Here is a 10,630-nt window from a genome sequence, read left to right on the forward strand (position 1 = left end):
TACTGATATCTGATAATCTTGATTTTTTACATAAATATTCTACTCAATGAGTCCTAAAAAGTGAACCGTTCAGATCATAGGAATGGGACCTGTATGGGGAGGAAATATCTGTCGCTCTCCGTACTCCTTGGGTCTAAGCTTCGTGTTATTCCGAGTGACGTCGTACAACCTGAGAATAAAGTGATGATGAGCTATTCGGCGAGTGTGTTGCCAGAAAACCCCTCCAACGGTCAAGTTAATACACTTGGAGAAGAGGATAGAGCCAAAAGAGACAAAAGAAAGACAGCTTTGATTGCCAGAATTCTACACTTGTTGCATGGAGGCACCACACAGTTTATATAGTTTTTGCGCACACAACTCTGCTCGTCCTTTCTTAGACACGTGGACATACCACGCTCTCTTCGTCTTACACGTGTGTATGCAACAATATAGCCAAACAACATTGACAAAACAGCTTAACGGTATTGACGTGTACAGATGGTAGGATCTTCCCCACAACTCCTGATTGCACCACGTATTGATCACTGTCGAGCTACCTTAGTGTGGTGTTGCGATCTTCTTTTGGAATCACCCTATTTGCTTAGTCCTATTAAGTGCCCACGATAAATGCTCAACCAAACTTTGCAGCTCGGTTGTTCCCACGATAGGCTGGAAGGATAAATTCCTTCCAAACAGAAGCTCAATCATGTACATGACCCCAATTTGCCCGAGCTAGCATCTTGGCCTAATCCACTTCGGGCCGTTCTAACCCAGACATGCAATCTCCAAGTCTGGCTCAAGCCCAAACTAGCTCGGCCCATTAGTTCGGCCTAAATTCCCCTCTCAGGACCTATGGTAGGCTTCATAAATCTCTTAAGTTCTCTCATGTTGAGATTCCAATAAGAGAGAAACTCAACCTTTATAAATATTCTAACTTTTTACCATCAAAATAAACCAATTCAAAATAACTATGGAAAAAAAAAAAAGAATTTCATTTAAAGGAAGTGGTGATATTTTTAAATTTGTATAATTGTTGACATCTTTAAGTTGTAATTTATTTTTTTTTCTTATTAAAAATGATAAAGTGTAAAAAGATTGATTATTATTATTATAGACCATGAAAAGAATATTTCGAAATTGTAGGATATAAATTTAAAATTAAATAATGTGGGCCCATTTAAAATAATTGTGATTATAAATGTGTTTTTCTGAATTACTTATCTAAATATTTATTCTAAGTTTATATTATTATTTTTTGCATCAAATTGCATTATTGATTGTCTAGCCAAACAAAGCATTGGACAAATTGTGACCATGCATAAAGTCACCTGTTCAAGCAATGGACAGCTCTGACTTTTTGTCTTTTAGCATGACCCATTGGGCACCTGTGTCCAACCCCACTTAACCCATTTTCTATGCGGCAGAATGAAACCAACCCAATTACAACCCATTTTCTAATTGGATAGGTTTAAATGGGTTTTAGATAGGTTATTGGGCGGGTTTATGGCCATGGGCTAAACTTGCCAGCTCTACAGTCCTGAACAATTTTGTCAACAATTTTGTAGAACACTCCAGTTTTTTCAGAGATGTTATTGGAAGAACTCATTTTGAATTTGAATTTTTGAAAATTTCTACGATGATTCTTGAAGGAGCTAGAGAATTGAAGAAGAGAAGAATCAATTTCAAATCAGCAAATTTCTATTGCTATAGAGGCTATAGAGTTTTAATTTGAATTGTGTTGTAGTATGTTTTAGTCTACTTTTCAGATAGAGTGTTTACATGGTTAGGAGAAGTTATAAATGTAGGTTGGAGAAGTTATTTATAGTTTCTTTGTAAATATTTTATGATTCAATTATGATTTTTAATGTTAAGATTATTTTGATTGACTGGTTTATTTATTTTGAAAAAGTTTTTGTTCTGTATAATATCTTATTCTATTGTAGACTCCAGGCACAGTAAAAGCTTGATATTCCCGGCGAATCAAATAACTAGATTTTTATAGTGTAATCAATCAATCAAAATTATCAATCTTTCGAAATTAGTTTTTATATGAAATAACCGTTTTTATCTTCCGATTTAAAATACCCTTTGTGTATGTCTCAATTGAGTTATACAAATTGAATCTAAAATATTTTAAAGAAAACTTTGGTGGAGGATACTTGATACCGTAGCAAACTTTTTTTCCTAGCCATCTTATTTTATCTTTTAGCTAATTATTTTTCTCGATTATCCAATCATTTCAAAAATTCAAAATCATATTTTCCTTTATTTTATTTTAGTGTTCGGTAATTATTTTGAACAAACCAGTCCATGTGGATTCAATCTCGGACTCACCAAGTTATATTACTTCGCAACATCCTACGCTTGAGATTGCAATATAAAAGTTGCAGCATCTTACACTTAATGATTAACTCACTTAAGCTCGTATATCTTGGATGGCGTGACTCTTGGATGTCGCTTCATCCAATGATGCAACGTTATTAAGATCAAACTACAAACTAAATCTGCACAACTCAATAGTCAGGATCCCATCTAGATCTATTGAGACTGTTACTCTTTTCATTCTCATAGAACCGGCCCCAGTTCGACACTCATATAGGTGATTCTTATTGTGAGTATCTCCTTATACTCGTCTTGATTTTATACCTTAATTAAGATACAAGTAATCATTAAACGCAAAACTTATCCTTATACCCTTGCAGACAATACATGCTGCAGATATCACTCTCACCATAGGAATGGGTAAGGAATTTTAATCCCTTGGTGATTTCTGGCAAGCCACACATAACTTAGTTGTCCCTTTGAACTTAGTTCTTGGGATCTCCAGTCATATAAGTAGGGTTACCATTATGATGACTCCTATGTAATAGGCTTTAATCCCATCCCCTTCGATGAACTATATACTAGCTCTTTTGTCAAACCTTTTGTTAACGGATCCGCAATATTCTCTTTAGATTTTATATAATCTATTGAGATTATTCCATTTGACAACAATTGCCTTACGGTATTATGTTGACGATGAATATGTCGCGACTTACCGTTATACATATGATTCTGTGCCCTGCCTATTACAGATTGACTATTAGAATGAATGCAAATAGCTGGCACATGTTTTGGCTACATTGGAATGTCTTCTAAGAAGTGACGAAGCCATTCTGCTTTTTCTCCTGCTTTGTCGAAAGCAATGAACTCAGATTCCATTGTGGATCGCGCAATGCATGTTTGTTTTGTGGATTTTCAAAAAATAGCAGCGTCTCCCAGAGTAAAGACATATCCACTAGTGGATTTTGAATCTTTAGTATCCGATATCCAATTTGCATCACAATAACCTTCGAGTACTGCTGGATATCGAGTAAAGTTCAAACTATGATCACGGGTAAATCTTAGATATCTAAGAACCCGAATGATCGCTTTCTAATAGTCTTCTCCAGGGTGACTAGTGTACCTACTCAATTTACTGACTGCATAAGCTATGTCAAGACGAGTACAATTCATTAGGTACATTAGGCTTCCAATGATTTTGAAGTATTTTAATTGAGACACCGTATCACCTTTATTTTTCGATAAATAAAGACTGATGTCTACAGGTGTTCTAGCTACATTCATATCATCCTTGATAAATTTATCAAGAATTTTCTCAATATAATATGATTGAGATAATGCATATCCGTAAGATGTTTTAGTAATTTTCATTCCTAAAATAACATCTGCAACCCCCATATCTTTCATATCAAATCTTTTGTTAAGCATTTGCTTAGTTGATTTGATCATGTTTTAACTGCTTCCAATGATAAGCATGCCATCTACATAAAGACAAACTATGACATATCATTGGTCAATGTTTTTAACATAGATGCACTTGTCACATTCGTTTATCTTAAACCCATTAGTAAGAATTGCATGATCAAATTTTCCATGCCATTGCTTAGGTGCTTGTTTTAATCCATAAAGAGACTTTACAAGCCGACAAACTTTCTTTTCTTGCGACACTGCAAACCCTTCGAGTTGCTCCATATAGATTTCTTCATTTAGATCACCGTTTAAGAAAGCTGTCTTAACATCCATTTGATGTATCTCTAAATTAAACAACGCTGCTATAACAATAAGCATGCGAATAGATGTTATTCTAGTTACAGGGGAATATATGTCAAAATAGTCCAGACCTTCCTTTTGTCTGTAACCTTTTACTACAAGTCTTACTTTATACTTGTTTATTGAACCATCTGCTTTCATTTTTCTCTTGAATATCTACTTATATCCAAGAGGTTTAGAACCTGGTGGAAGATCCACCAATTCCCAAGTATGATTTTGCATAATGGATTCAATTTCATTATTAACCGTCTCTTTAAGTGCTGGAGTCTCTTCATGGAGAAATCGGGCCAAATTAAGAGTTGTAAGATAGAACAACATCTTCTGTTGCCATCTCTTAAACTCAGTACCATTAAATTTTTTTGGTTTTTCTCCATGATTGATTGGTACTTGAACTTGGTTCTGGATAGGGTCCGGTGTTGGTGTAACAATTGGAATACCCCTACCAGTTGTAGTTTCAGTTGCAGTAGCCATAATCTCTGATTATAAAAATCAGAAAAAATTAAAACACAAATTAATTTTCTCGTTACTAAAACCAGAAAATAAATTATAACACAAAATAATTTTATTTTCTTTGTTACTAAAACTAGAAAAATAAAATGCCACAATAATTTTCTGTAACACAAATTAATATTCTGCAATTGTTAATGACACCAATATATTACTACTAGTTGTCAAAGAAAATAAACAGTATATTACTACTATCTGTCAAATAGCATAAACCACTATTTGTTTTTCCAACCAGAATATGTCTTTATGAAATCAAAGAAAATTAAATACAATGAAGACACCAAAAACGAATCTGTCTTAAGATTGTTGGACAATCTTCACTGTAATTAATTAATTATGTTTGTGTACTTAACAACAAACAGAATATACAAGAAATAAAGGAAATGATAGAAAATTGTTTGATTACAAAAATCAAACTAGAAATAAAATTAAATAAATAAACACAGATTTTATTTTGTTATAAAAACAAAATTAAAATCTGGTTTAATAAACAAATAAAATAGAATAATAAATTAAACAACTTACTTGATTAATTTCTTCGAATAATAATATGATCAAGTCCAGTGTTTGACACTGTGTCCTTAAGACAGATTCGTCCTCTCTTCGGTGCTTTCAGAATATGGACGTCTATCTCTCAGAATAAAATGATCAATAACAAATAAATGCAGCACTACAATTTATTTGTTCAACGAACACACTTAGTGTATACACTCTTTCTCACAGAAAAATAATGGAATAAATGCAACAAAATGCAGAGATGATTTGCAGCAAAAGATGGACAAAAATTGGAGTAAATCTAATCAAATGAGGGCTGGTCTATTTATAGAAGTAATGACATCCTTTAATTTTGAATTGAACAGGTAGCATACCTGTTTGAACAGGTACTGTACCTGTTGGGTTTGAATTTGAACAGATAACCGAATCTGTTTGAATTTCAAATCTGTTCAGTGGATTTAAATTTGAACCAAACAGATTCGATTTTGGACAGATCTGAACCTGTAAAGAATTTCTGAAGAGGTGCAAATAAAATTTTGAATTCAAAAATTAAAATTAAAATTTGGACAGAATTTATTCTATCAAAAATAAATTGAATTCAAATATTTTTGGCCCAAAAAGATTAGTATTGGATCGAACAAGCCCAACCCAACCTCACACCACGCACCTGCGCCCAAGCCCAGGCTCAGCCCAGCCCGCGCGTGTGTGGTAATTTTTTGGTCCAATGGGTCTAGCCCATAACCTCTCCCTTCTACAAAATTAAAGTGCCCCTTGGGGCTCTCCCCAAGTTATAAGTCCAAGCTATATAAACCCATTCAAAACTTCCCACCAAATCAATGTGGGACAAGCCATTTACACAAACTTTAAGGAATTTCCACCAAAACTCCATTTCCATGGAGCACACTTTGGCTTCAATTTTCCATTCACTCGATAATGGTTTTGAGCAACCAAATATACCACATGAATCACAACGCAGCATAGAACACGTTACCACTTAGACTCGCCAATTTTGGCGCATGGTTCCCACCTAAATAATTGACCAAAGATAGGAAAAAATTCTGATTTTACCCAGAATTTCAAACCATTTGTAACAGAGACAACTCCAAATTTGTCAATCAACAACACTTAGCATGCCACTCATAATAGTGCACACATCAATTTGTATTGCGCCAATCAACGCCAAAAAAATAAATAAATAAATAAAATACGGCAACGTTGAGTCATGTTTCCTTACTTTGGCTCAACTAAGATCTGACCTAAAGTCTGCAAGATTTTATACTTATCTAAAAAATAGGATTACATTGTTCATGATTGAATATCTTTAGTAAATCTAGGTCAACCAAACTAACTTCCACAACTAAGCCATTTTAGAAGGGGGGAAAATGTGTATTGAGACTTAATTTGATTAACATATTACAACACAATTTCATCGCAAAAATTTAAAATAAATAGTGACAATATTAAACAAGTTGCAAGATCCAAAGAATTGGAAATTCCCTGCATCTTGTCAACATACATGTCATTCGCAAGATCAACTAAACCTTTACAAGATGAAAACATAATTTAAAAACTCAGGCTATGTTTGGAGCAACTCTGAAAACATGATTTCAGTGCATTTTTCAATGTTTTGTTTGGTTTAAGTTTTTAAAAATTGATTCTAATGTCACATTCCAAAACTTAATTCAGATTATGTTTGGAGCGCAGAGAGATTTTTGAATTTTGAATTTTGAAAAGAGCGAATTGGGCTTACCCGGTCATTCTCCCGGACGTCCGGCCGGTTGACCGGAACAATTTTTTTTTTTTTTTTTTTTGGGTGGGCAATTGGCACCTATTATTTGAAAAAAAAAATGAGAATTTGTTTTTTATTTTTTTTATTTTACATAAAAAATATTTTCAAAATGTTTTCAAATTTTTTAAATAAAAAAATTATTTTTATCAAAAATTATTTTTTGAATTAAATTTTAAAAAGAGTTTGATTATGAGTTTTGAATAGAATTTTGAGCTGTGTATTTGGTTATGAGTTATAAGTTTTTGAATAAAACAACTTTTCTAATTTAAAAATTCATTTTAAAAATTTAAAACTCATAACCAAACAAATTTTATCTTTTTATATCATAATTTAAAATTTTAAAATATAACTCTACACTCAAATTATAATTTTAAAACTCTATCAAACACTACCTGAGTTTTTTCTCACCTTGTTTTATTTTATTCTTAGAAAAATGTTTAATTCACACAATTGCTTTTTCTTTCTCACAGCCTTCGTCTTCTCTCGGAAACAGAGCTCTCTCTCATTCTCAAGATAACTAGGGTTTCGAGTTAGGCTTCTATTTCTGTTTGAGAATCATAACTAACTATTGCTTCCTAATTTCTTAGGCTTGGTTTGGGAAGTGGGTTGGCTTTTTGATTTTTTTTTGACTATTTTAGCATGGGGCTAAAAGGTCTGATTTGGGAAGAACTTTTGGCTTTTTTGACTTTTTAAAACTTTTTTATAAGAGAAAAAATGTAATGATTATAAATTGGATATAATGTTTCATCTTATTGAGACTAAAAAGCCTATTTTGTTGTTTGTGGCTATTTTAGCCACAAACTCACTTCCCAAATAGTGGCTTATTCTGTTAGGGTTAAATAAACCCACTGAAATAAAGTCGAGAATCATGCAAACTTATCGGGTGAGTTTTATGTACATTGATATGTATTATTATTATTATTGTTCCATGAGTAATTTTATCTCTATCCACCATTGTTGTTGTTTTGTTTTTTTGAAGGCAAGCTTCGGAGGTAGGATTTGGATTAAAGGCGACATTTCTCAGGCTACAGAGGTGTATTTCAATGAGAAAATGAGAAAACGCCATTTCACCTCAAAAGTTTCCATCGGATGAGGAACCAAAGAAGATAGTGAAGGCTTTAAGGGAGAATTGGCACCTTAACTTTGCCAACATCTCCCCGATTTTTCATGTTCTCCCTTTTCCTTCTAGTTGTTTTTTTTCTTTTTGTTTTTTATTTTGGAGATTTTTATTTATTTTTTAATTCATTACAGCCTTCTAGTTAAATCTATACAATATTTTTGTCATTAAATGTGTTGAGAATACTCCATCATCCCAGCTCCGCTTAGCAACAGTAAGGGCTAAGTCTTCATCCCATATCAGCTCAGCAGTTAAGTCAGCCCCAGCTTCAGTTAGTGCAGCTACAACCGCATCAGATCAGTTAGTTACAAAGTCAGTTAGCTTAGGAGTTGGTTAGGATATCATTGTGTATTAGGAGTTTGTTATATCTGATTCCCAACTGATATATATATATATATATATACAATGTAATCTGTATAACTCATTCATTGAGGAAAATAATAAGAATTCATCTTGAGTCTATATTTCATCATGGTATCATGTTCTCCCTTTTCCAACATCCCCCCAATTTTTCATGTTTTCCCTTTTCCTTCTAGTTGTTTATTTACTTTTTGTTTTTTATTTTGGAGATTTTTATTTATTTTTTAATTCATTACAACCTTCTAGTTAAATCTATACAATATTTTTGTCATGAAATGTGTTGAGAATACTTCATCATCCCAGCTCTGCTCAGCAGCAGCAGGAGCTAAGTCTTCATCCCATATCAGCTCAGCAGTTAAGTCAACCCCAGCTTCAGTTAGTGTAGCTACAGCCACATCAAATCAATTAGTTACAAAGTCAGTTAGCTTAGGAGTTGGTTAGGATATCATTGTGTATTAGGAGTTTGTTATATCTGATTCCCAACTGATATATATATATATATATACAATGTAATCTGTACAACTCATTTATTGAGGAAAATAATAAGAATTCATCTTGAGTCTATATTTTATCATGGTATTAGAGCTGTAAAGCTCCTCCGAGCTTAGATCTATGGCCAATCTATCTTCTTCTTCTTCGATTCCATCTAACCTCACAATGTTAATCTCTAATCTGTCTTCGTTCATTACTGTGAAGCTTGATTCCAGTAATTTTGTGATTTGGAAAAGCCAAATTGAAAATATTCTCAAAGCTACGAATCTAATTGGCTATGATGATGGTACAATTTCATGTCATTCTGCTATGATCACAGATTCAACTGGAACAGAGGTTCCTAATCCCGATCACCTTCAATGAAATCTTGTTAATTCTCACCTGTTGAGTTATATTGCAGCAACTCTGTCTCCTTCAATCTACTCTACTGTATTGCAATGTCAACATTCATTTGAGATCTGGTTTGCTTTGCACAAGAGGTTTACTACCCTTTCCAGATCACACATCCATCAGTTGAAGAACAAATTAAACAATGTTGCCAAGAAGGCAGATTCAATGGAAGAATATTTTCTCAAAATCAAAGAAATTGTCAATCAGTTAGCCCTTGCTTCAGTCATCATTGATGATGAAGATCTTGTTTTACTTACACTGAATGGTCTTCCTGATGAATTTGATGCTTTTACCACCTCTATTCGATCTCGGTCTGAAACAATCACCATGGATGAGTTATCAGCATTGCTTTGTTCTGAAGCTATCCATATGGAGTCCAAAACTAAGAAGAATCTCTTAGTGCCTACAGTAGCCTTTTTAACTGTTAAAGGTTCTTCTTCTTCATCAAACTTTTAGTTTAGAGGACAAACCTATGGTTTCAGAGGCAGAAACTCTTACAGAGGTAATAGAGGTCAATCTTAAGGTTACAGAATTGGTAGTTGTTCTGGTAGGTTCACAGGAGGTTTTAGTCGAGGCAGAGGTCAAAATTCTCATTCTACTCAACAACGTCAAATTTGTGGTGGTTTTAACCACACTGCTCTTGAGTGTTCGTATAGGATGGATTCTCAGTATCGGCCATAACCACATTCTCAATATCAACCACAGCAGTATCATCAGTCTTTTTCTTCATCTGCTCCTTCACATTCTAGAGCTTTTGTTGCTGCATCTGGTTCTCCTGTTGCCTCTTCTCAAGTTCCTTGGTACCTTGACTCTACAGCAACAGATCACATCACCAATGACATGAACAATCTGACTTCTTACCAACCTTATCAAGGGACAAATCACATTCACTATTGGAAATGGTAACTCTGTCCCTATTCAGCATACTGGTAAAGGCTTTTTACCAACACCACATCATTCTTTCAAACTTAATCATGTTTTACATGCTTCTTCCATTTCTTCTAATCTTGTTTCTGTTCAAAAATTAGCAAAGGATAACAATTGCTTTATCACATTGGATGATGTTGTGATTCAAGACAAATTTTCGAAGAGAGTGCTTCACAAGGGCTCTAATGTCAATAGTCTTTACCATTTCTTGCCATCTCCTACTCCTCTATCTTTTTCTCCTTTGCAGCATTCATTGCATTTCAGCTAGTCTTCTCCACCTGTTAGTGAGAGTACTTGGCATAATAGACTAGGTCATCCCTCTCCCTTAAAGTTCCAAAGTTTACATAGTCTTTTACATTGTACTACTAATAAGCACACTTCACTATCATGTCTTGATTGCTGTGTTGCCAAGAGCCACAGGCTGCCTTTTCAATTGTCAAATTCTACTACTCATTAACCACTGTCTCTTGTTCATAGTGATG

General features: G+C 33.8%; 1 long non-coding RNA gene across 1 annotated transcript; it reads left to right on the plus strand.

The window, feature by feature from the left end:
* The first annotated feature begins 7,330 nt into the window (after positions 1-7,330).
* On the plus strand, positions 7,331-8,446 carry LOC145794584 (uncharacterized). Its single transcript, XR_014334500.1, has 2 exons — positions 7,331-7,745; positions 7,842-8,446. It is a non-coding gene; the product is annotated as an uncharacterized LOC145794584 (long non-coding RNA).
* The last annotated feature ends 2,184 nt before the right edge of the window (positions 8,447-10,630 follow it).

This window comes from Camellia sinensis, chromosome 7 (genome assembly GCF_055761805.1).
Source record: "Camellia sinensis isolate YWXY chromosome 7, ASM5576180v1, whole genome shotgun sequence".
Classification (NCBI taxonomy): domain Eukaryota; kingdom Viridiplantae; phylum Streptophyta; class Magnoliopsida; order Ericales; family Theaceae; genus Camellia; species Camellia sinensis.